General features: G+C 37.7%; 1 protein-coding gene across 2 annotated transcripts in view; it reads right to left on the bottom strand.

Moving 5' to 3' along the window:
- PDE3B (phosphodiesterase 3B) overlaps positions 1-25681 on the bottom strand; it is a 220183-nt gene that overhangs the window by 192162 nt on the left and 2340 nt on the right. The gene's annotated exons all lie outside the window — the stretch shown is intronic.

The following is a 25681-nucleotide window of genomic DNA, read 5'->3' as shown; positions in this document are numbered from 1 at the left end:
ACAGCCTCCTATCTTCCTGCTTCCACTCCAGCTATTCCGTCAATAGCCCATAAACAAGCAAGAATAATCTTTTTTAAACATAAATTATACCATAAAATTGTCTCATGACTTGCCATTAGAATGCAATTGGAGTGAAATGTAAATGTTAACAAGGTGTATAAGGCCTTATGTGATCCACACTGTTCTTACCACTCCTACCACTCTCTAGCCACCCAGTTTGCTTTCTAACAAGCACGTCAAGATCTTTCCCACCACAGGGCCTTTACTGGTTCTTCTGCCTAGAGTGTGCTTCCCTCAGCACAACCAGCTCCTTCTCAACATTTATATGCTGGTTAAAATGTCACCTCTTCAGAGAGGCTTTCCCTTCCTACCATACCTAAAGCACCATCTTCACCTCCACCATCCAAAGCCCTAGTATCCCTTTATACTATTATTCTGTTTTATTTTCTTCATGCATCACAGTACTTAAAACTACCTGAAATTTATTTCACTGTGTTTTTACTTTCTATTTCCCTCTGCTAAAATTTCTTAAAGCTCCATTAGGGCAGGAGACTGATGCGTCTTGTTCACTGTACTAACCACAGTATCCAGTGCAATACCTGGCACATTTGTATGTGCACAATAAATATTGTTAAATATGCTGGGCATGGTGGTGTGCACTTGTAGTACCAACTGCTCAGGAGACTGACGCAAGAGTATCACCTACCCAGGAGTTTGCGCCCAGCCTGGGGAACATGGTGAGACTCTGTCTCTTGAAAAAAAAAAAAAAATTATACGTATCATTAAACAAAGATAGATGACATGTAAGCTGGATTGTTGGAAGGTAGTTAGGAACAGAAATTGTCAACAGGAACAGACAGAGATGTGGAAAAGGAAATCAAACACATTTCCTCTTACGTAAAATTTGATTTTCATAAATTTTTTAGGATAAAGTAATAGACTATTATGGTTGGAAGATATCCTAAAGCTTTTATCTAATTTTCTCATTTTGAGACATTAATACTTTAAAACATCCCCTTGATGTTTTCCTGAAAACTTCCCTTGGTATGTAAATCATTATCTCATGAGCTAACCTATTCTAATTCAAGCAACTCTATAACTATTAAAAGATTTTCTCATATTAATCCCAAATCTGTTTGCCTGTTACTTATACACATTACTCCTGATTCTGATACTAGAGGTTCTCATGAAGACAAGTTTAATCCCTATTTCATGGGGCAGCCTTTCAAATATTCAAAGATATCTATAATACTCTCCTAAACTAAAAAACAAAAAATAGGTAACATTTATTAATAGTATCTGCTAGGCTCTGGGCTAAATATGTGAATTACTCAATCCTCACAACTACTCTAAAATAAAACTATTATGACTGTACCTATTTTGAAAATGAGAAAACTGAGCCCGTATTAGATAACTTGCCTAAGGTCATCAAGCTGGAAAGTGCTGGAGTCAGAAATTAAACACAGATGGCGCAAATCCAGAGCCTATATTCTTAACTGAAAGCCCCACTCTCTAAATGACTCCTGATCTTTGTACTATTTGCACTAGGCCGCTATGTGTAAATCACCCAGATAACCATGCTAAGGCATAAAACTCGACCAACTATCTTCCACCTAATGATGAAGGCACTATTGATTCTCGGGTATTTATAAAAACATTTATAATACAAGACAATAATAAATAAGAGGATATGCAATATAAAGATTAACATTTGTCTACAAATACTAACCTATGCTTTCATTTTTATGCCTATTCTTCTTAAGCACACACTCCAAACTATCTGAAATATTTTCCATTTTCTCAACATACTCTTTATTTCAATACTCCTCTACCCTTTGTTTACTTGATTCTTCCTAAAAGGACCTTCCTCCGATACTGCAGACACTGTGTCCTTAAAAAAATGGTAGTGCTATCGCAAGGACAGAAAACCAAACACCGTGTGTTCTCACTCATAGGTGGGAATTGAACAACGAGAACACTTGGACACAGGGTGGGGAACATCACACACTGGGGCCTGTCGTGGGGTGAGGGGAGGGCGGAGGGATAGCATTAGGAGGAATACTTAATGTAAATGACGAGTTAATGCGTGCAGCACACCAACATGGCACATGTATACATATGTAACAAACCTGCACGTTGTGCACTTGTACCCTAGAACTTAAAAGTATAATTTAAAAAAAGGTAGTGTTACGAATATTTCATTTGCCCCTCCAGATCCATTCTTCATTCTTCTCCACCCTGTTCAGTGCCCCAGGAGACTCTTGTTTATATCCAAAGCCCCCCTTGCCCTCTGTCTTTGGGGTGGAGTCAACCAATGGAATACAAGAGCAGAAGACAGAAAGACAGGAAGTGAGCCTGGGGTAGTTATTCTCCCCCACTCTCCCACCCACCTCCACCCCTGCTCTCATGTAAAATCACCTCTGGTTAGTGATGCTTCTCTACTACCAGAGCCACAGCTTCTTTCAAATGAACCTCTATACAGCTACTCTCTGAGTCTTAACAGCTCCCTATTCTGCCCTTGTATGTCTAAAGGTGATAACGGCTATCTGTTGTTGCTCATCAGATACTCATACCATGTTCTCTTAACACTTCTCACTCTTTTATAAATCATTCCTTCATAAACTCTCCCTACTTTAGCCATTTGAGTGTGCCATCTATTTTCATTAGGACGCTCACTCTTACAGAGGGTCCCCAGGAGCAGGGAGGCTTGTGCAAGAATGGAAGGCAACAGCCAAGGCTTAATGTGTGATCTCAGTCCGAGACAAACAGGCTTCCAAAACAATTCTACTGGTTGGATCGCTGGCTTTTCATCCTTTTTGACATAGTGTTGTTTACTTTTGTGTTATCTTTTGCCAAGACCAGTGTGCTGATATCTAAACGAATAAGCTGGTTTCTGGAATGAATTCTGAAAACGACTACAAATTCTTGAATAAAGCAGACAGACAGGATTGTGCTGCAGAAAAACTTCAAATGTCTAAGGGACCTTCCTTTCATTGTATACTTTCTGTTCATTTGGAGGACTCTATTAAATGGGTAGGATATCATCCATTCACAGCTAAGTTCTTAAAACTAGACTCTTTGCTTCATGCTTAAAATTTTTTTTCAAACATCTGATGGCTTTACAGAGGCTGATGACAAATATATTTGTACTTAAAAGTTTAGTGTATTCATTAAAAAATATAGTAATGTCTTTCCTTTAACATTTTAAGGGTTGACCAGGGTTTAACATAATGCAAATAATATGATGAATAATAAGGTGAGGTATTTATAAATTCAAAAGTAAATTACTCAAAAGTGAGGAAACGATTTTGAGAGAAAGAACCAAGTGTCCTTAGATTGTATGGAGGCTATAACACAAAATACAGGCAAAAAAATGTAGGCCCACATGTATTTCTTGGCTCTAAGTACCAATTAAATGTTGAGCTTAAGTAGGACTCTGTTACAAAAAGATGTGTCATGGTCAAAGGGTCGATACTGTCTCAGAAAAAGTAGATAATGTCCAATATTGGAAAGACAGCATACGTGTCCTCTTACCTGGATGTCTCCCCCTTTCTTCCTTTTAAACTCTTGAGCCCCCTGAAATAGGATTGTATGCTTCAAACCTTTTTTTTTTTTTACTCTTGCATTAATTAAGCTTTTGGCCAAAATGTATTTCTTTTTATAATGTCTGAAAATTATTTAAATACTTCAGCAAAGTCAGTGTGATATTTACCCATTCAATAGCTATTTGAGCTCTTACAATTGGCCAGGCATTATTTTGGACATGGCAGTGAATAAAACAGACAAAAATTCTTTTATTATTATTATTATTATTATTATTATTATTATCATTATACTTTAAGTTTTAGGGTACATGTGCACAACGTGCAAGTTTGTTACATATGTATATACGTGCCATGTTGGTGTGCTGCACCCATTAACTTGTCATTTAGCATTAGGTATATCTCCTAATGCTATCCCTCCACCCTCCCCCAACCCCACAACAGTCCCCGGTGTGTCATGTTTCCCTTCCTGTGTCCATGTGTTCTCATTGTTCAATTCCCACCTATCAGTGAGAACATGCGATGTTTGGTTTTTTGTCCCTGCGACAGTTTGCTGAGAATGATGGTTTCCAGCTTCATCCCTGTCCCTACGAAGGACATGAACCCATCCTTTTTTATGGCTGCATAGTATTCCATGCTGTATGTGTGCCACATTTTCTTTTAATTTAATTTAATTTTATTTTATTTTATTTTATTTTATTTTATTATTATTATACTTTAAGTTTTAGGGTACATGTGCACAATGTGCAGGTTAGTTACATATGTATACATGTGCCATGCTGGTGTGCTGCACTCATTAACTCGTCATTTAGTATTAGGTGTATCTCCTAATGCTATCCCTCCCCACTCCCCCCACCCCACAACAGTCCCCAGAGTGTGATGTTCCCCTTCCTGTGTCCATGTGTTCTCATTGTTCAATTCCCACCTATGAGTGAGAATATGCGGTGTTTGGTTTTTTGTCCTTGCGATAGTTTACTGGGAATGATGATTTCCAATTTCATCCATGTCCCTACAAAGGACACGAACTCCTCATTTTTTACGGCTGCATAGTATTCCATGGTGTATATGTGCCACATTTTCTTAATCCAGTCTATCATTGTTGCACATTTGGCTTGGTTCCAAGTCTTTGCTATTGTGAATAGTGCCACAATAAACATACGTGTGCATGTGTCTTTATAGCAGCATGATTTATAGTCCTTTGGGGATATACCCAGTAATGGGATGGCTGGGTCAAATGGTATTTCTAGTTCTAGATCCCTGAGGAATCGCCACACTGACTTCCACAATGGTTGAACTAGTTTACAGTCCCACCAACAGTGTAAAAGTGTTCCTATTTCTCCACATCCTCTCCAGCACCTGTTGTTTCCTGACTTTTTAATGATTGCCATTCTAACTGGTGTGAGATGGTATCTCATTGTGGTTTTGATTTGCATTTCTCAGATGGCCAGTGATGGTGAGCATTTTTTCATGTGTTTTTTGGCTGCATAAATGTCTTCTTTTCAGAAGTGTCTGTTCATGTCCTTTGCCCACTTTTTGATGGGGTTGTTTGTTTTTTTCTTGTAAATTTGTTTGAGTTCATTGTAGATTCTGGATATTAGCCCTTTGTCAGATGAGTAGGTTGCGAAAATTTTCTCCCATTTTGTAGGTTGCCTGTTCACTCTAATGGTAGTTTCTTTTGCTGTGCAGAAGCTCTTGAGTTTAATTAGATCCCATTTGTCAAATTTGCCTTCTGTTGCCATTGCTTTTGGTGTTTTAGACATGAAGTCCTTGCCCATGCCTATGTCCTGAATGGTAATGCCTACGTTTTCTTCTAGGGTTTTTATGGTTTTAGGTCGAACATTTAAGTCTTTAATCCATCTTGAATAGATTTTTGTATAAGGTGTAAGGGAGGGATCCAGTTTCAGCTTTCTACATATGGCTAGCCAGTTTTCCCAGCACCATTTATTAAATAGGGAATCCTTTCCCCATTGCTTGTTTTTCTCAGGTTTGTCAAAGATCAGATAGTTGTAGATATGCAGTGTTATTTCTGAGGGCTCTATTCTGTTCCATTGATCTATATCTCTGTTTTGGTACCAGTACCATGCTGTTTTGGTTACTGTAGCCTTGTAGCATAGTTTGAAGTCAGGTAGCATGATGCCTCCAGCTTTGTTCTTTTGGCTTAGGATTGACTTGGCGATGCGGGCTCTTTTTTCATTCCATATGAACTTTAAAGTAGCTTTTTCCAATCTGTGAAGAAAGTCATTGGTAGCTTGATGGGGATGGCATTGAATCTATAAATTACCTTGGGCAGTATGGCCATTTTCATATTGATTCTTCCTACCCATGAGCATGGAATGTTCTTCCATTTGTTTGTATTCTCTTTTATTTCCTTGAGCAGTGGTTTGTAGTTCTCCTTGAAGAGGTCCTTCACATCCCTTGTAAGTTGGATTCCTAGGTATTTTATTCTCTTTGAAGCAATTGTGAATGGGAGTTCACTCATGATTTGGCTCTGTTTGTCTGTTATTGGTGTATAAGAATGCTTGTGATTTTTGTACATTGACTTTGTATCCTGAGACTTTGCTGAAGTTGCTGATCAGCTTAAGGAGATTTTGGGCTGAGACAATGGGGTTTTCTAGGTATACAATCATGTCATCTGCAAACAGAGACCATTTGACTTCCTCTTTTCCTAATTGAATACCCTTTATTTCCTTCTCCTGCCTAATTGCCCTGGCCAGAACTTCCAACAGTATGTTGAATAGGAGTGGAGAGAGAGAGCATCCCTGTCTTGTGCCAGTTTTCAAAGGGAATGCTTCCAGTTTTTGCCCATTCAGTATGATATTGGCTGTGGGTTTGTCATAGATAGCTCTTATTATTTTCAGATATGTCCCATCAATACTTAATTTATGGAGAGTTTTTAGCATGAAGGGTTGTTGAATTTTGTCAAAGGCCTTTTCTGCATCTATTGAGATAATCATGTGGTTTTTGTCTTTGGCTCTGTTTATATGCTGGATTACCTTTATTGATTTGCGGATATTGAACCAGCCTTGCATCCCAGGGATGAAGCCCACTTGATCATGGTGGATAAGCTTTTTGATGTGCTGCTGGATGTGGATTGCTAGTATTTTATTGAGGATTTTTGCATCAATGTTCATCAAGGATATTGGTCTAAAATTCTCTTTTTTTGTTGTGTCTCTGCCCGGCTTTGGTATCAGGATGATGCTGGCCTCATAAAATGAGTTAGGGAGGATTCCCTCTTTTTCTATTGATTGGAATAGTTTCAGGAGGAATGGTACCAGTTCCTCCTTGTACCTCTGGTATAATTCGGCTGTGAATCCATCTGGTCCTGGACTCTTTTTGGTTGGTAAGCTATTGATTATTGCCACAATTTCAGAGCCTGTTATTGGTCTATTCAGAGAGTCAACTTCTTCCTGGTTTAGTGTTGGGAGAGTGTATGTGTCGAGGAATTTATCCATTTCTTCTAGATTTTCTAGTTTATTTGCGTAGAGCTGTTTGTAGTATCCTCTGACGGCAGTTTGTATTTCCATGGGATTGGTGGTGATATCCCCTTTACCATTTTTTATTGTGTCTATTTGATTCTTCTCTCTTTTCTTCTTTATTAGTCTTGTTAGCATTCTATCAATTTTGTTGATCCTTTCAAAAAACCAGCTCCTGAATTCATTGATTTTTTGAAGGGTTTTTTTGTGTCTCTATTTCCTTCAGTTCTGCTCTGATTTTAGTTATTTCTTGCCTTCTGCTAGCTTTTGAATGTGTCTGCTCTTGCTTTTCTAGTTCTTTTAATTGTGATGTTAGGGAGTCAATTTTGGATCTTTCCTACTTTCTCTTGTGGGCATTTACTGCTATAAATTTCCCTCTACACACTGCTTTGAATGTGTCCCAGAGATTCGGATATGTTGTGTCTTTGTTCTCGTTGGTTTCAAAGAACATCTTTATTTTTGCCTTCATTTCGTTATGTACCCAGTAGTCATTCAGGAGCAGGTTGTTCAGTTTCCATGTAGTTGAGCGGTTTTGAGTGAGTTTCTTAATCCTGAGTTCTAGTTCGATTGCACTGTGGTCTGAGAGACAGCTTGTTATAATTTCTGCTTGTTTACATTTGCTGAGGAGAGCTTTACTTCCAACTATGTGGTCAATTTTGGAACAGGTGTGGTGTGGTGCTGAAAAAAATGTATATTCTGTTGACTTGGGGTGGAGAGTTCTGTAGATGTCTATTAGGTCCGCTTGGTGCAGAGCTGAGTTCAGTTCCTGGGTATCCTTGCTAACTTTCTGTCTCGTTGATCTGTCTAATGTTGACAGTGGGATGTTAAAGTCTCCCATTATTATTGTGTGGGAGTCTAAGTCTCTTTGTAGGTCTCTAAGGACTTGCTTTATGAATCTGGGTGCTCCTGTATTGGCTGCATATATATTTAGGATAGTTAGCTCTTCTTGTTGAATTGATCCCTTTACCATTATGTAATGGCCTTCTTTGTCTCTTTTGATCTTTGTTGGTTTAAAGTCTGTTTTATCAGAGACTAGGATTGCAACTCCTGCCTTTTTTTGTTTTCCATTTGCTTGGTAGATCTTCCTCCATCCTTTTATTTTGAGCCTATGTGTGTCTCTGCACGTGAGATGGGTTTCCTGAATACAGCACACTGATGGGTCTTGACTCTTTATGCAATTTGCCAGTCTGTGTCTTTTAATTGGAGCATTTAGCCCATTTACATTTAAAGTTAATATTGTTATGTGTGAATTTGATCCTGTCATTATGATGTTAGCTGGTTATTTTGCTTGTTAGTTGATGCAGTTTCTTCCTAACATCGATGGTCTTTACAATTGTGCATGTTTTTGCAGTGGCTGGTACTGGTTGTTCCTTTCCATGTTTAGTGCTTCCTTCAGGAGCTCTTGTAGGGCAGGCCTGGTGGTGACAATATCTCTCAGCATTTGCTTGTCTGTAAAGTATTTTATTTCTCCTTCACTTATGAAGCTTAGTTGGGATGGATATGAAATTCTGGGTTGAAAATTCTTTTCTTTAAGAATGTTGAATATTGACCCCACTCTCTTCTGGCTTGTAGAGTTTCTGCCAAGAGATCCGCTGTTAGTCTGATGGGCTTCCCTTTGTGGGTAACCCAACGTTTCTCTCTGGCTGCCCTTAACATTTTTTCCTTCATTTCAACTTTGGTGAATCTGACAATTATGTGTCTTGGAGTTGCTCTTCTCGAGGAGTATCTTTGTGGCATTCTCTGTATTTCCTGAATCTGAATGTTGGCCTGCCTTGCTAGATTGGGGAAGTTCTCCTGGATAATATCCTGCAGAGTGTTTTCCAACTTGGTTCCATTCTCCCCCTCACTTTCAGGTACACCAATCAGACGCAGATTTGGTCTTTTCACATAGTCCCATATTTCTTGGAGGCTTTGTTCGTTTCTTTTTATTCTCTTTTCTCTAAACTTCCCTTCTCACTTCAGTTCATTCATTTCATCTTCTATCACTGATACCCTTTCTTCCAGTTGATCGCATCGGCTCCTGAGGCTTCTGCATTCTTCACGTAGTTCTCGAGCCTTGGCTTTCAGCTCCATCAGCTCCTTTAAGCACTTCTCTGTATTGGTTATTCTAGTTATACATTCGTCTAAATTTTTTTCAACGTTTTCAACTTCTTTGCCTTTGGTTTGAATTTCCTCCTGTAGCTCAGAGCAGTTTGATCGTCTAAAGCCTTCTTCTCTCAACTCGTCAAAGTCATTCTCCGTCCAGCTTTGTTCCATTGCTGGTGAGGAGCTGAGTTCCTTTGGAGGAGGAGAGGCGCTCTGCTTTTTAGAGTTTCCAGTTTTTCTGCTCTGTTTTTTCCCCATCTTTGTGGTTTTACCTACTTTTGGTCTTTGATGATGGTGATGTACAGATGGGTTTTTGGTGTAGATGTCCTTTCTGTTTGTTAGTTTTCCTTCTAACAGACAGGACCCTCAGCTGCAGGTCTGTTGGAGTTTGCTAGAGATGCACTCCAGACCCTGTTTGCCTGGGTAACAGCAGTGGTGGCTGCAGAACAGCGGATTTTCGTGAACCATGAATGTTGTTGTCTGATCGTTCCTCTGGAAGTTTTGTCTCAGAGGAGTACCTGGCCGTGTGAGGTGTCAGTCTTCCCCTACTGGGGAGTGCCTCCCAGTTGGGCTGCTCGGGGTCAGGGGTCAGGGACCCACTTGAGGAGGCAGTCTGCCCATTCTCAGATCTCCAGCTGCATGCTTGGAGAACCACTGCTCTCTTCAAAGCTGTCAGACAGGGACATTTAAGTCTGCAGAGGTTACTGCTGTCTTTTTGTTTGTCTGTGCCCTGCCCCCAGAGGTGGAGCCTACAGAAGCCGGCAGGCCTCCTTGAACCATGGTGGGCTCCACCCAGTTCGAGCTTACCTGCTGCTTTGTTTACCTAAGCAAGCCTCGGAAATGGCGGGCGCCCCTTCCCCAGCCTCACTGCCGCCTTGCAGTTTGATCTCAGACTGCTGTGCTAGCAATCAGCGAGACTCCGTGGGCTAGGACCCTCCGAGCGATGTGCGGGATATAATCTCATGGTGCGCCGTTTTTTAAGCCTGTCGGAAAAGCGCAGTATTAGGGTGGGAGTGACCTGATTTTCCAGGTGCCGTCTGTCACCCCTTTCTTTGACTAGGAAAGGGAACTCCCTGACCCCTTGCACTTCCCGAGTGAGGCAATGCCTCGCCCTGCTTCGGCTCGCGCACGGTGCGCTGCACCCACTGTCCTACGCCCACTGTCTGGCACTCCCTAGTGAGATGAATCCAGTACCTCAGATGGAAATGCAGAAATCACCCGTCTTCTGCGTCGCTCACGCTGGAATCTGTAGACCGGAGCTGTTCCTATTCGGCCATCTCGACTACCCTCCTCTTAACCGCCACATTTTCTTAATCCAGTCTATCATTGTTGGACATTTGGCTTGGTTCCAAGTCTTTGCTATTGTGAATAGTGCCACAATAAACATACGTGTGCATGTGTCTTTATAGCAGCATGATTTATAATCCTTTGGGTATATACCCAGTAATGGGATGGCTAGGTCAAATGGTATTTCTAGTTCTAGATCCCCGAGGAATTGCCACACTGACTTCCACAATGGTTGAACTAGTTTACAGTCCTACCAACAGTGTAAAAGTGTTCCTATTTCTCCACATCCTCTCCAGCACCTGTTGTTTCCTGACTTTTTAATGATCGCCATTCTAACTGGTGTAAGATGGTATCTCATTGTGGTTTTGATTTGCATTTCTCTGATGGCCAGTGATGATGAGCATTTTTTCATGTGTTTTTTGGCTGCATAAATGTCTTCTTTTGAGAAGTGTCAAAACAGACAAAAATTCTTATCTTCAGGATGCTTACATTCTCCTTTCTTGCTATTTAAATGTAAATATGTTATTTAACAAGAATTTATATTCTAAGGGTGATCAGCTAGCATTTAATCAGAAAGGCCACACTCCCGAAGCAGCTATTATAAGCACTTCAGAAGCTATTCCTATTAGCCCTAAAGACTAATGTAAGGCATATTAGAAATATAAGAAATATTAGAAAGAATAATATAAGGAATATTCTAGTATTAGAATATTAGAAGGGGCCAGGCATAGTGGCTCATGCCTGCAATCCCAGCACTCTGGGAGGCCAAGGTGGGCAGATGACTAGAGCTCAGGAGTTCAAGACCAGCGTTCAACACAGCAAAACCTCATCTCTACAAAATACAAAAAAAAATAGCCAGGAATGGTGGCACGTGCCTGTAGCCCCAGCTACTCCAGAGGCTGAAGTGGGAGGATCGCTTGAGCCTGGGAGGCAGAGGTTGCAGTAAGCCGAGATCACGCCATTGCACTCCAGCCTGGGCAACAGGGCGAGACCCCACCTCAAAAAAAAAAAAAAAAGAATATTAGAAGCAATAATATAAGGAATATTAGAAATAAGCTCTTGTCATTGAAATTAGTGGCATTCAGTATGTGTGAACTCTCCTAAATATTTTGGGGATATTCCCCTCCCTTATAAACAGGGCATAAGATCTCGTAAACTCTACATCCTCTGTCTTCCAGAATGGCTCTTAGGGTTACAGCCAAGTCTGGAATTAATTTCGGAGGATTTTAATTGCCTAATGCTGACTATAAAGCTAACAATTATGCCTTCAGGGTACTGTTGCATCTGCCTAAAGAGAACCTTTTATGGAATGTGTGGGTGAACTATTTGGGGGAACACAGAACTGGGAGATCACTCAGTTTACCAAACAGATTGTATGAACTGCTTCTGCTGTGCTTGCTAATAATTTTGTCAAATACGTGTTTACTAATTTTTAAAATGACAATCCTTACTTTTCAGAGAAATATATTATTTTCATCAAGATCTATTCAGGGTAAGCAGAAATAGGGGTAAACATAATAGAAATAGTCACAGCAAAAATGTGTTTAAATTAAAAAGATATTACTTGTAAAAAGATAAACTTCAGTTACCTGACAAAAATGTACTTGATGAGAACACATGACCACGTAGGGAGGAACAGCACACACTGGGGCCTACCGGAGTGCGAGGAGGGACAGGATGAGGAAAAATAACTAATGGGTACTAGGCTTAATACCTGGGTGGTGAAATAATCTGTACAACAAACTCCCATGACACAAGTTTACCTTTACAAACCTGCACATGTACCCCTGAACTTAAAGAAAAGTTTTTTTAAAAAATCACATTTCCAGAGTTTGCTAAATAATTATGACCAGTATTTTACTACCATCTTCTTCCTTGGTGAACACTAAAATTAGTAAATTTATGTTAAAAATGAAGTTCTCCCTAGAAATCAAAAGTGCAGTCTAAGCACTGAAAATGTTCTATCAACACTTGTTAACTGAGAACCATTCAAACATCTAGGAATTTTTAACTCTGCAAGCCATATCTGAAAAAGTAATGTCAAAACTGTTTATAACCCTACTGCCTCACTATGACCTCACCTCAAATTATCATTCCATGCTCCTCCTCTTTTTTAGAGGCAACTCCTGCACACAATGTCCTGCATTAGTTTCCATTCTCCCAGCTTGCAACATTCTTCCAAGCTTCACCTATAAACTGAGGCATTCACCTAAGTAAGCTTCCCCTGCTGAAGAAGATTTTTGCTGGGTTTTGTGGTATCAGGAACTTATTCCTTAGGCATCCTGTTCTTCAAGTTACTTTCAGTGATGAAATTATGAGTATTATGTATCAACTAGGAAAAAAATGTCCTGTGAAGTGATTTAAAAAAACAGTATTTAGTCCAATAATTCAACTCAATAAACTATTTGATATATGCCAAGCACCAGGGTCACGTAAGTAAATAAGATACTGTCCCTGAATTTAAAGGACATAAAATGTAGAGACAGGAAAGGCCTATCAACCCAAATATGATAGAGAATATTAAGTGCGACAGTAAATGCACAGAAATAAGTGACTCGATTTTGTCAAGAAAGAAAGAAACAAATGAACAAAGGCAGAATCTAGGCTCAGTTTTTAAATTATGTACATTCCATGCAACTATATAGACACTATAGTTACAAGAAAGGTGACATCTGGCGCGGTGGCCCATGCCTGTAATCTCAGCACTTTGGGAGGCCGAGGCGGGCAGATCACGAGGTCAAGAGTTCAAGACCAGCCTGGCCAACATGGCAAAACCCCCGTCTCTACTAAACATACAAAAATTAGCTGGGAGTGTGGGCGCATGCCTGTAATCCCAGCTACTTGGGAGGGTGAGGCAGGAGAATCCTTGAACCCAGGAGACGGAGGTTGCAGTGAGCCGAGATAGTGCCATTGCACTTCAGCCTGGGCGACAAGAGCAGGACTCCATCTCAAAAAAAAAAAGAAAGGCGACAAGCAAAAATTAAAATATGTGTTGTCTAAAAGATGTCAGAATTTCAAATAGCTTTTTCTATTATCGTGTTGAGAGAGGCAATGCCTTTTTCTCAATCCTATGGCTTCTATGAGGAAGAACTGTTGCTAAATATTTTTGGACTCTCTCTACCCTTTCACTTATTTATCCCCTAGAAGGAGGATAGTGACTTACCTGACTGGTAAGTTTAGACTAAAGAATCATGTAAGCATAATTCTACCCCTTTTTTTGCTCTTGGAAGCCTACCCACTAGATGGAAGCAGAAGTTCTCCAATGCTTCTCCATGGATAGGCTCTCCAGGCAAACAGGGAAAATGTTCCTGGTCCTATTCCGCTAATGACCAGGGAAGTCTGTTTAACTCTGGAGTTTGGTATTAGAAAGCAAAACTATCTACTGATATAAGCCATGCCTTCCAATAACAGCTTTATCAGGAATACAGGTGGTATTCTGATATCTCATCTGTCACTGTCTTCTCAAAATTTGGGCAGGGAATTTGGGTGTTATTTTTTGAGACCTCTCAAACACTACAATATTAATTGCACTGCCTTTTTTATTATTAAAATATAATATTCACTTTTTATCTTACATTAAACTCCTAAGAATAATGACATTATGTGATTCTTTTTCATAGCCCTTATAGCTCCTAGCAGAATGCCCAGTAATGCTGCTGAAGAAATGAGTTTTCAGGTATTAAAGTTATTTGTAGATGGTGCTTATTTTTACAACAAAAACAAACAAAAAATGACTTACATAATGATAAACACTGGTATTTAGTAATGCGTATGTAAGTATTTTCCCGTAAAGAAAAATATTTTCCCATATATTGGTAAAAATTCCTATCCATATTTATTTTTGTCTGCTTTGAACGATTACTATCTAACTGGTAGAAGCTCTTCAGGAGACTTTTTCTGAAAAGTGGAACAAAGTGTTACATTGAAGCAGTAAAGTAAAGTGACTAATACTGACTGGAGTGACAAAGAGGGTTGGAAGAGTCACTTTTTTACATACAGTTTCTCTTCTTTCTGTTTCCGTATCTCTTATCTCCCTCTTACCATTCCTGGGGAGGTGCTGCATAATTATCAACATGCTTAACAGACAGTGAACTGTGAAGGAAGAATTATGGATAAAGACATTTGTTTGACTTCCCAGTGTACTCCCAACTCCAAAGTGACAAACTGGAACAAAAAGCTTATGGGACAGTAAATTATGACTGTAGCAGCTGACACATTTTTCTTCTGGAAGACCAAAGGTTCTTAATCTTTAACTCTGAAACTTTAAAAGAAAATAAATCCAAATTACCCCCCTTTGAATCACTTTTTAAATTACTCCTTGTATCTTTTCTTTGTTGTCCTAAATACTGACCACTGTTGAAAGAATTTCCCCTATATAATCCCTTATGGAAAGGATTTGCTTTTTTGCTTAATACCAGTCCCAAGAGAAGTATCGAGACAATAAAAACGGATTGTCTCATAGATCTAAATTTCAATTAGTTTTACCATTGATTTAGAGAAACTTGGCATAAACTATTAAATAATTCAAGGATGAGAATTTCAACTATTAATAGTAACAGCCATAACAACTAATCTGTTGAAAACTTGCCAGGTGCCAGACACTGTTCCAAGAACTTACAGGTTATTAATCCTCACAACATTTCATATCACATCTATTTCACATCAATAAGATAGGTACTGTTATTACCCCTAATTTATACACAGAGAAACTGGGGTACAGAGAAGTTAAACAACTTGTCCAACATTCTGTAAGTGGCAGAGATGACATTTAAACTCAAGCAGTCTAGCTTCACCACTGTGCAATAGCTGTCTATTAAGGAAAATACCAAAGACAGTAGGAAATTGGGATTCATCTCCACCCACAGTTCTTTTCTTCACTCAAGGTTAACATGGAAACATTATAAGAAATGACAATAAGTATAAATATAATAACAGATATCCATTGTGAACTCCAAAATGTAAATGATAAATACAAAACAGAAATGCTTAGTTCTTACACTCAGGGAGTTTACATCCCATTTAGAGATGTAAAAGAGGTATCAACCATTCACATGTGAAAACTGGAACATGCATTAATCAATAGTCAAGCTCTTTAGCATCTCTCCCAAACCAGCTCATCTTCCAATGTTCCCTACATTAGCTAATGACACCACTAAACTTTCAGTCACTAAGACTTTAAGCATCTTCATACCTCCTTTTTTCCAATCACCAGGGCTTTTCCACTCCCACTGTTCTCAGTCTCTCATATAAATGATTATAACGGGCTCCCTGCTCCCAATATTTTCATTCTCTGATCTACTTTTCCCATTGTCAATAATCTCTCTAAACTAAATTAAGAAAATGTCTCTTCCCTTCTGAAAATCTTCCAACATCTTCCACTGAATAAATCAAAAAGTTTAGGATGGCATTCAATATCTTCCATACATTACTCTCAACCAATCTTCCAGTCTTTTCCAGTAACATTCCCACACTAACTCTACACTCCTCACTTTACTAGCTTTCCATTCTGATTTCCACAACAATGTCATGAATTTTACCATCACATGGTTTACCAGTCTCAACACCTGTCTCTACTTAATCAAGTCTTATATAATATGTCCTTCAAATGCCTCCTCTATAAAGACTTCCAATACACTCCCCCGAAAAACTGATCACTATTTGCCTTCCACAATGAGGTGCTCGACTGGAACACAGCAATTACACAATTGTGTCTCACGGTGAGCTAGTCTGCACATCTGAGTCTACTAGATATAAACTCCTTAGGGATAGAACCATATCTTATTGATCTTTCTATTTCCCCCACAGCACCTAGCACACTGAGATGCTCAAAAAAGGGGGCTAATAACTGAAAGGTAATTAAGACAGTATAAGAAGAGTATATTAATGTGATAGGAATGAATTAAAGGTATAAATAAAATATACAAAAGGAATGCTTTCTACTGTAGGTGAATTTGGAAATAATTATATGTGTGTGTATATATGTGTATGTATATATATAGACATAGACATTTATGTTATTAGGTATCTACAATTTTAAATTTTATCTTCTTGGTGAATTCAGTCTTTTATAATTACATAATGATCATCTTTTTCTCTAGCAAAGTGTTTTCCCAGTTTTTCTGATATTAATATTACCAGTTTTATTATAGTGTCTTGTGTCCTTTTTCCATTCTTTTATTTCCAACCTTGATAAATTCCTACGTTTGCAAAGAGTATACAGTCAGAAAATCCAAGTGGACAATCTTTATATTCTTTTAACGAAAGTTTTTGATTCTATATTTATTGTGATTCGTGGTAGTATCTAGATTTATTTCTATCATCTTTTTACATGCTTTAAGTTATTTGTCCTGTTTGCTAGGTTTCCTTTTTTGACCTCCTTTTTTCTCTGATATTAATTATTTGGTCTCCTTTTTTCCCTCAATTCTTTTGTCACCTCTATTTGTTTGGAAGCCATTCACACAATATCTACTCTTTCAGCAGTTTCACTAGCTGTGTGTGTGTGTGTGTATGTGTAGACAGCTACTGTGTATATATAAACAAGATTTAAAGTCAAACTCTTAGCCCTCCCCTTGAAATATAACTTTTTAACATACTCTTCTAATTTCTTCTTTCCAATGTAAATGCTATTGTTTTCTAGCACTTTAGTTCTAGTCTGTTCTCTTAGAAGGCATAGTTAATAATGTCTTATAATAACAGTGTTTGTTTAGTTTTACCTATATTTATCATTAGTATACCTTCTTGATCTCATTCATTTCTTCTGCCTGAGTATGTACTTTCAGTGGTAAAAACTCCCTCAATTTTTCCTTTTCTAAAATTGTTTTAGCTTGCACTTTTCCTAGGGAGATAGTTTTGCGGGGCACTGATTTCTAGTTTGACACTTATTTTCTCTCAGCACCTGTCGGATAATATTCCACTGCTTTATGGATTCCACTGTGGCTACTAATAAGTCACCTTTCAGTAAAACTGCTATTCATTCTTTTGAAGGCCATTTCTCTTTTCTGAGTTCTTTTAGTAGTTATCTCTTTATTTAAGGTTCTGTAATTTTGCAATAATGTATGGGTTTCTTTTAATTTATTCTGCTTGAGATTCAGTGAGCTTTCTGGACAAAAACTTGGCATTTTTCATCAGTTCTTTAAAATGCTATTTTACAGCCATTTTTTTCTAATATTTCTTCCTCTCCATTTTATTATCCCCTTTTCGAACTTCAATTAAGTCCAAGTTATACTTTACTTCTTATTCTCCAACTCTTCTGACCTATATAACTTTTTGTGTGTGTGTTTTGGGGTTTTGGGGGATTTTTCTTGAGACAGAGTCTCACTCTGTCACTCAGGCAGCAGTGCAGTGGTACAATCAGAGCTCACTGCAGCCTCGACCTCCCCAGCTCAGGTGATGCTCCCACATTAGCCTCCCAGGTAGCTGCGACTACAGGCATTCGCCACCATGCCTAGCTAATATTTTGTATCTTGTAGAGACAGGGTTTTGCCATGTTGCCCAGGCTGGTCTCGAACTTCTGGATTCAAGCCATCCACCCACCTCGGCCTCCCAAAGTGCTGGGATTACAAGCATGAACCACCACACTCGGCCAGTGACAGTTTTTTTAATCACCTGTCCCCCGATCATTTTTTTCAGGTTTCTATTTTATTTCTTTCATCATAATAAACGTGTTTTTATATTTCTTATATAATCCGAAGCTTTGGTGGGTGTGTTTTTTTTGTTGGTTTTTTTGGTTTTTTTTTTGAGACGGAGTCTCGCTCTGTCGCCCAGGCTGGAGTGTAGTGGCATGATCTCGGCTCACTGCAAGCTTTGCTTCCCGGGTTCAAGCCATTCTCCTGCCTCAGCCTCCCGAGGGCGGATGTGTTTCTGTTGTGTACTGTGTTTCTGTTGTGTACTTTTTCTTAGGTTCTTATTCATAGTGCCTTATTACCTTGCCTGATTTGTGGATTTTTGACTAGGCACTGCTGAATTTCCTTGGGATTTTATCTGTAGGAATTATTTGAGGCCTTGGAGAATCTGAATTTGCTTCTAACCATTGCCTTGGAACATTGCCAACCGGAGGCCAATTTAAATTTTTACGTGAGGTTTCTGAGTCTACATATGCAGCACTAATTTTAGGGATCAAAAACTAAGTGAAGACCCTGAAGATTCCACCAAAAAAAACCATTAGAACAAACAAATTCAGCAAAGCTGCAGTATATAAAAATCAACACATACAAATCAGTTGCATAGAGTTATATACTATAAATAATTCAAAAAGGAAATTAAGAAAACAGTTCTATCTGCAACAGCATTGAAAAGAATAAAATGCTCAGGAATAAACTTAACCATGGAGGTGAAAGACTCATACACTGAAAACTATGGAATATTGCTGAAATAAATTAATATACAAATAAATCAAAAGATATCCCATTTTCATGGATTAGAAAACCTATTATTGCTAAGATGCCAGTGCTACTAAAAGCAATCTACAGATTCAAGGCAATCTCTATCAAAATCCCAAAGATGATTACACTAAGTGAAATAAGCAAGTCACAAAAAAATACTGTATGATTCCACTTATATGAGGTATCTAAAGTCGTCAAATTCATTGAAACATGAAGTCGAACGGTGATTATCAGGGGACAGTGGAAGGGTAGTTGTTATTTAATGAGTATAGAATGTCAGTTCTGCAAGATGGAAAAGATAGGGAGACCTGTTTCACAACAATGTGAATATACTTAACACTACTGAACTGTACACTTAAAAATAAAGAACAGAGTAAATTTTATGGTTTTTACCACAATAAAAAATAAACCCCAATGACGTTTTTTGCAGAAACAGAAAAATTCATCCTAAAATTCATATGGAATCTCAAAGGACACTCAAACAGCCAAAATAATCTTGAAAAAGAACAAAGTTTGAGGTCTCAAACTTCATGATTTCAAAACTTACTAAAAGATACAATAATCAAAACAGTGTGGTACTGACAGAAACACAGACGTATAGACCTATGACATAGAACAGAGAGCCTAGCAATAAATCCTCACATGCACTGTCAAATAATTTTCAACAAAGAAGCCACACTTTGTTGAAAGGTTATTAACAGTTTTTTTCAACAAATGGTCTTAGAAAAATGTAACATCCACAGGCAAAAGAATAAAGTTGGACCATTACCTTACACTGTAATTATACAAAATTTTGTATACAAAAATTAACTCAAAATGAATCAAAGACCTAAATATTAGAAATAAAACTTTTATAAAACTCCTCAAAGAAAACACAGAATGAGTTTCATTACATTGAATTTGCAGTGATTTATTTGATATGACACCAAAATCATAGGCAACAAAAGAAAAAGTAGATAAACTTCATCAAAATTGAAAACTTTTGCACATCAATGGACACTATCAATACTGGATATTAAGTCTTATTAGAAAGCTATTATAACTAAGATAGTGTGGTATTAACACAAGATGCATAAACTAACAAATCAAACATAATAGAGCCCAGATACAGTCATACATATATTGAAATTTGATATAGGACAGAGGCAGCACTGATGAATGGAGAATAAATAAACTTCTCAATATAGTGTGTTGGCATGACTGGATATCCATTTGGATAAAAAATGAGATTGAATCTCTATATCACAACATACATATAAATCTAGAAATTAGAAAAATGCAGATTACAATCACAAAGAAATGCCATTTCATACCCACTAGACTAGCCAAACTTAAAAGTCAGTAAATAGGAAGCGCTGGTTGATAAGAATGTGGATCCAGGGGCATTCTTACTCACTGCTAGCAAAAATATAAATGTATCAATTTATATTCAGCATCCATTTTGAAAAACAATTCAATTTTACGTAGCTTTAGTTTTCTGTTTCTACCTACATGGGTTGAATTGTATCGCCCCAAAAAAATATGTTGAGTCCTAATCCTCAGTACCTCAGAATGTAATCTTATTAGGAAATAAGGTCTCTACAGGGATAATCAGGGTGGACCCCAATCCAACCTGACCTGGATCCTTAGAAGATTAGAAAATTTGGAAACAAAGACAGGTACAGGGAAAGACTATGTGAACATACAGGGAGAATGCCATGCGAAGATGAAGAATGAGATCAGCATGATGCATCTGCAAGCCAAAGATTGCCAGTAAACCACCAGAAGCTAGGAGAAAGACATGGAACAGATTCTCCCTCACAGCCTTCAAAAGGAACCAACCCTGGAGATAACTTGATCTTGGACTTCTGGCCTCCAGAACTTGAGACAATTCATTTCTGCTGTTCAAGCCACCTAGTTTGTGGTACTTTGTCATGGCAGCCCTAGCAAACTAATATGCTCCTGTAACAAATTATCACAAATTCAAAGGCATAAAATAACACAAATGTATCTTATAGGTCTGCAAGTCAGAAGTCTGATATAGGTCTCACTAAGCTAAACCAAGGTGCTGGTGGGGCTTCAATACTTTCTGGGAGCTCTAGGGAAAAAATCTACTTCCTTACCTTTTTCATCTTCTTAGAGGCTGCCTGCTTTCCTTGGCTCAGGGTCCCCTTCTTTCATCACCAAAGCTAGCAAAGATGGGTTGAGTGATCTCGGCTCACTGCAAGCTCCGCCTCCCGGGTTCAAGCCATTCTCCGGCCTCAGCCTCCCGAGGGTGGATGTGTATCACACTGTATTACTCCAACCCTGCTTCCACTGTCAAATCTTCTCTGATCTCTTCTGCCTCTCTCTTCTACTTTTTAAGGACCCTCATGATTACACTGCACCCACTCAGATAATCCTGGATAATATCTTCATCTCAAAATCCTTAAACCCATCTCCAAAGTCCATTTTGCCACGTAAGGTAACATATTCTCAAATGTGGACATCTTTGGCCAAGGTGGGCAGATGGCTAGAGCCCAGGAGTTTGAGACATGCCTGGGCAACACAGCGAAACCCCTTCTCTACAAAAAAAAAAGATACAAAAATTAGCTGGGCATGATGGCACGCACTGCAGTCCCACCTAGTCAGAAGGCTGAGGTGGGAGGACTACTTGAGCCTGCAAGGCAGAGTTTGCAGTGAGGCAAGATTGCACATCACTGCACCCTAGCCTGGGCAACAGAGTGAGACCCTGTCTCAAAACAAAAAAAAAAAAAACATTGCTGAATGCAAGTTGTATGAAATGTAAGGAAGAGGTGGCCAAACAATGTGCTGTAGCAGATGGAGGAGAAATCTGTAAAGTCATCTGCCAGGTAAATCACTGCCAGAAGGAAAGTTGTTGGTTGTAAAAGAAAAAAAAAAAAAGTGGGAGATACACTCTTCTGCCCCAAGTTCTAAGAACAGGCTTATAACAACAACCTAAATAAGTGCAGATCAGCTTGTAAATAACAAGGTGAACAACAAGTCAACGTTATAAACTGTCAGGAACTACCCACAGACAGAACCCAGTTCTTCCAAAATGTTGTTTAGCTAACAGTTTTTCAGTTTCTTTTGTTTAAACTGAATGCCTTTAAGTGAAGCAGGCAATAGTCAGTTCACTTCCATTCTTCCTACTCTCCTTTTGACCCTCCCCTCTGTCTTCAACATATAAAATAAATGTTATGTAGGTACATGAGTTTGCGACCAGCTGCATCCTTACAAATTACTCTGAAATAACTGTATCAGAAGTTTGTCATCAAGGTCATTACAAACTATAGGATTTTCAAGAGTCCCTCTTAACTGACTCCCTCTCACTTTCTCGCCTACCTCCTTTAACCAGAGACACTGCCTTTTTTTTCACATAATTGGAGACACCTGGCAAAATTAAGTACAGCCTTGGAAGGCTATGATGGGAAGTATATATGCTCCTTGTGGAAAGTAAAAGTGGACTAGGAGTAAAGACCTAGGTTCTAGTCCCCGTTTTCCAAATATCTCACAGAATAACCCTCAGCCAGTATTTTTATCTCTCTGGAGTTCAATTTATTTTCCTTGTACAATATATAATGAGCAGATTTCAATTAGATTAGATAAACTCTGAACCTGTTCTATATTTTATATATCTATACCAACATTTATACTGAAATAGGCTTTTTCAGCAAGAATAAATTTTTGCTTTGAATGGGGTACAGAAGGCAGAAGAGTGTGCTAGGGAAATAAGCTGACTTGGTAACTGAAAGGGAAAAGAGAAAGAATGAGAGAAGGGCCTGCCACTGAGGAGGACAGAGTCTGATGACAATGAAAAACAAACTTTATGGTTTTACTTATGGTTACCTTCTACTAAGTGTATAAAAACAAATTATGGAGATGTGACTATCTAATGCACTATAATGAAAATACTCATCAGCACTGCTTCATATGGTTTGTCAACTTTTATTTTTAAATATGGCCCATTCTGCTATAATGGAGTTTTGTTCTCAGCTTATATATAAATCTGAGTATCAGTGCACTGCCTAAAGTCTTCCTAATCTTATTTGTTCCTTAAAGGAGATTTCAACAAGTGGAGATGTTAAAATCAAAAGAGAAAAATCCACAACAATGTCAATAACAAGAAGCAGCCCTCAAATAGCTAGAATGCATGTGGAGAGGGAGTGTCCCATTAGTAACAAAATGCTTTTTAAAAAAATAAAACAAAAAATGGCAAAGTGCAGATTATGAAGGACTTTGCAAGCAAGGGTCAAGGGCATGAACAGTATCCTGTGGACAATGAAAAGCCATAAGAGATTTTTAAAACAGAGTGACTCTATCAAATCTGTGTTTTTGAAAAATAATACTCATGGCAGAGTACATACTATATTTACAAAATAAAGTATAAAATTATTATGTAGGCTGATATTTTACCACAAAATAGTAACATGAAATTGGAATAAAACACTCACTCACTGAAGCCATAAAATAAATTTCACAAATACTACAGTATTCTTAAAGAAATTAACAGGGAATTATGCCTTGCAAATTCCTTAGGTGAGTAAATAACCACACTTTAAAAAAAACTCTTTTTTAAGCTCTCACACTACATATGTATACCTTTTTCAAATAAAATTAAAACTTTAAGTAATATTTATGGGCATTAGGGCCACGGAATTTTTAAATATTTACCTAACCATTTAGAAAGCACTTAGCATTAAAGGTATAGAAAAATATCTCACACACTAACTTATGCCTTTCAAAACCTTGTATTTACCTAGTCAAACACAAAGTGATCTCATTGAAAAGCTGAAAATTGCACTGTAGAATATGCAATTAAAATGGCATAGAAATGTAGCTTGTTTAATTCTGATTAAAGCTTCTATGCAGACGACTGATTTTTTTAAACTTCCTATTAGTTTCTGCTGATTCTTGGCAGATAAGACTACAAACTCAGTGCTTCTTTCCATTAACCCACCAAAGCAGAACACCATTAACAGCACCTAGATTTGGGCTTCAAATCTCTAAATGCTTTGCCAAAAAAAAAAAAAAAAACCTTAGTTAAGAACTGAACTGACACATATATAGCATTTAAATCAAATATTATAAATCTAATTATAAAATCAAATGTTTTACAAACATGCCATTATTTTTCAACACAGTAATATAACATCCCAAAAGTTAAAAACTACTTTAAATCTATTATTCTACAATTAAAAACATTTCTATTGATAGAAGTTTAAGTGGCTTTCAAAGAGGTTAATAAAAATGTTTAAATTCTTAAGGAAATGAACATGTAATAATTTTGTTACCATCCTATAAATGAACCCCCATATACTTTTTTAAAGTCCTATCCAAAATATACAGGATATTTGCTCATCTTTTTCAATTATTATACCTTGGAAAGTATAGGTTAGCAAGGTCAACATTCAACATTTAAGTAAAACTTCAAGAATTACTAGTTTGTGACATCTTATTTTATTTTAATTTCTACCTTACCAAAAGTGTAAACTAAAAGAATTTAATTTTAGAATTAGAAGGTATTATATAATTTAATTTTAGAATTACAAGATATTACAGAATTCATCTACTAGGATCCCTTAATTTGACAGGATACTAAGATTCAGAAAGGTTCACAGACTTTTCCAAAATTAAACAGTTAAGCCAAGACTCCTCAATTCTCTGTCTATGAATCCAGGACATTTTCTCCTATGTCAGGTCCCATCTAAAATCTTTTCATCTTCCTTCACTTTCTGAAACAAGCAAGTGTTTTTACCATTGTCATATACAACACTTTGAAAATCAGACAATCTCCTGATCTTTTACTTCCATAAAAGTACTGATTTCCTCTCAATATATTTAACATAATATACATGCAAACAAAAAGCACAAATCCACTGTTAGACTTCTGGAACAAGCATAAATAAACATTCTTGTTATGATAGTATCTGCTAAGTTAAAAATACCCTTTTCTAGTAATGTCAAAATAGAATTATTTTGTAGACAGAATATTAGGTAGGCATGTATAAACCCTGAACTATTCACATATACTTTAAGTGTGCAAAAATGTTCCTATTAAAAGTAGAATGTGAAAAAGGGTTTTCTGCACTAAGAAAATACACCCTTTTTAGAAGCACAAATTGTATTTTCCTCTAATATAAACAATAATTGAAGCTACCTGGTATAGCTATATACATATATAGCTATGCTGTGATGAAAAGAGCACCACACTAGGATTAAGAAGCCTAGAAATTTTCCACTTACAAGAGGACAGACAGAATTACCGCACCAACAAATTACAATTAAACTATGTTAAACTGTAACTGTTAAGTTCAGGAAAATTGCCCACAAAAGTGATGAAACTGCTAAAACAATTTTGCAGTGTTAAAAAATGCAATTTGTTCACATTTGGTCAACATTCAATTAATTCCATTCTATGAAAATAGTTGATACCACTTTGTTCCATAATAAATCCTCTCAAAACAATTTTTCTTCCGACGCACATTTTCCTAAAGTACTATCTATTATCACTGGTAGTAAACTGAGAAAACAAAAGGCATAACAGAACTTTTTCAAGTGGTTGACCACAGAAGTGGCCTCTGAAGCCAATTCAAGAAGCAAAGTATTGTGTCATTAGAACATTACAGATCAGTGTTCAACACGTCATAAAACCAATGTAGTAGCTTGGAGATTATTTCGAAGAGAAGACAGACAAGAAGTGAAGGAAGAGAACAGGAAAGAAGAGAGAAGAATGCATCAAATGCATTAAGGACAAGAAACTTTTGTCTCCAACATATTGGCTCCCAGTGTAAAGCATATCACTAATCCAAAAATTCAGTAAACCTACGGTGTACGCTCTTACTCTCCTACTTAAAACCACTATACTTACCAGTTAGTCGTGCAGAACAAACACAGCATTGAAAACTCAAATCCCAGAACTACCACTTAACTA

The sequence above is a fragment of the Gorilla gorilla genome, chromosome 9, assembly GCF_029281585.2.
Source record: "Gorilla gorilla gorilla isolate KB3781 chromosome 9, NHGRI_mGorGor1-v2.1_pri, whole genome shotgun sequence".
Taxonomy (NCBI): domain Eukaryota; kingdom Metazoa; phylum Chordata; class Mammalia; order Primates; family Hominidae; genus Gorilla; species Gorilla gorilla.
The sequence above is the reverse complement of the archived record's forward strand: the minus strand, read 5'-3'. Positions and strand labels throughout refer to the sequence as shown.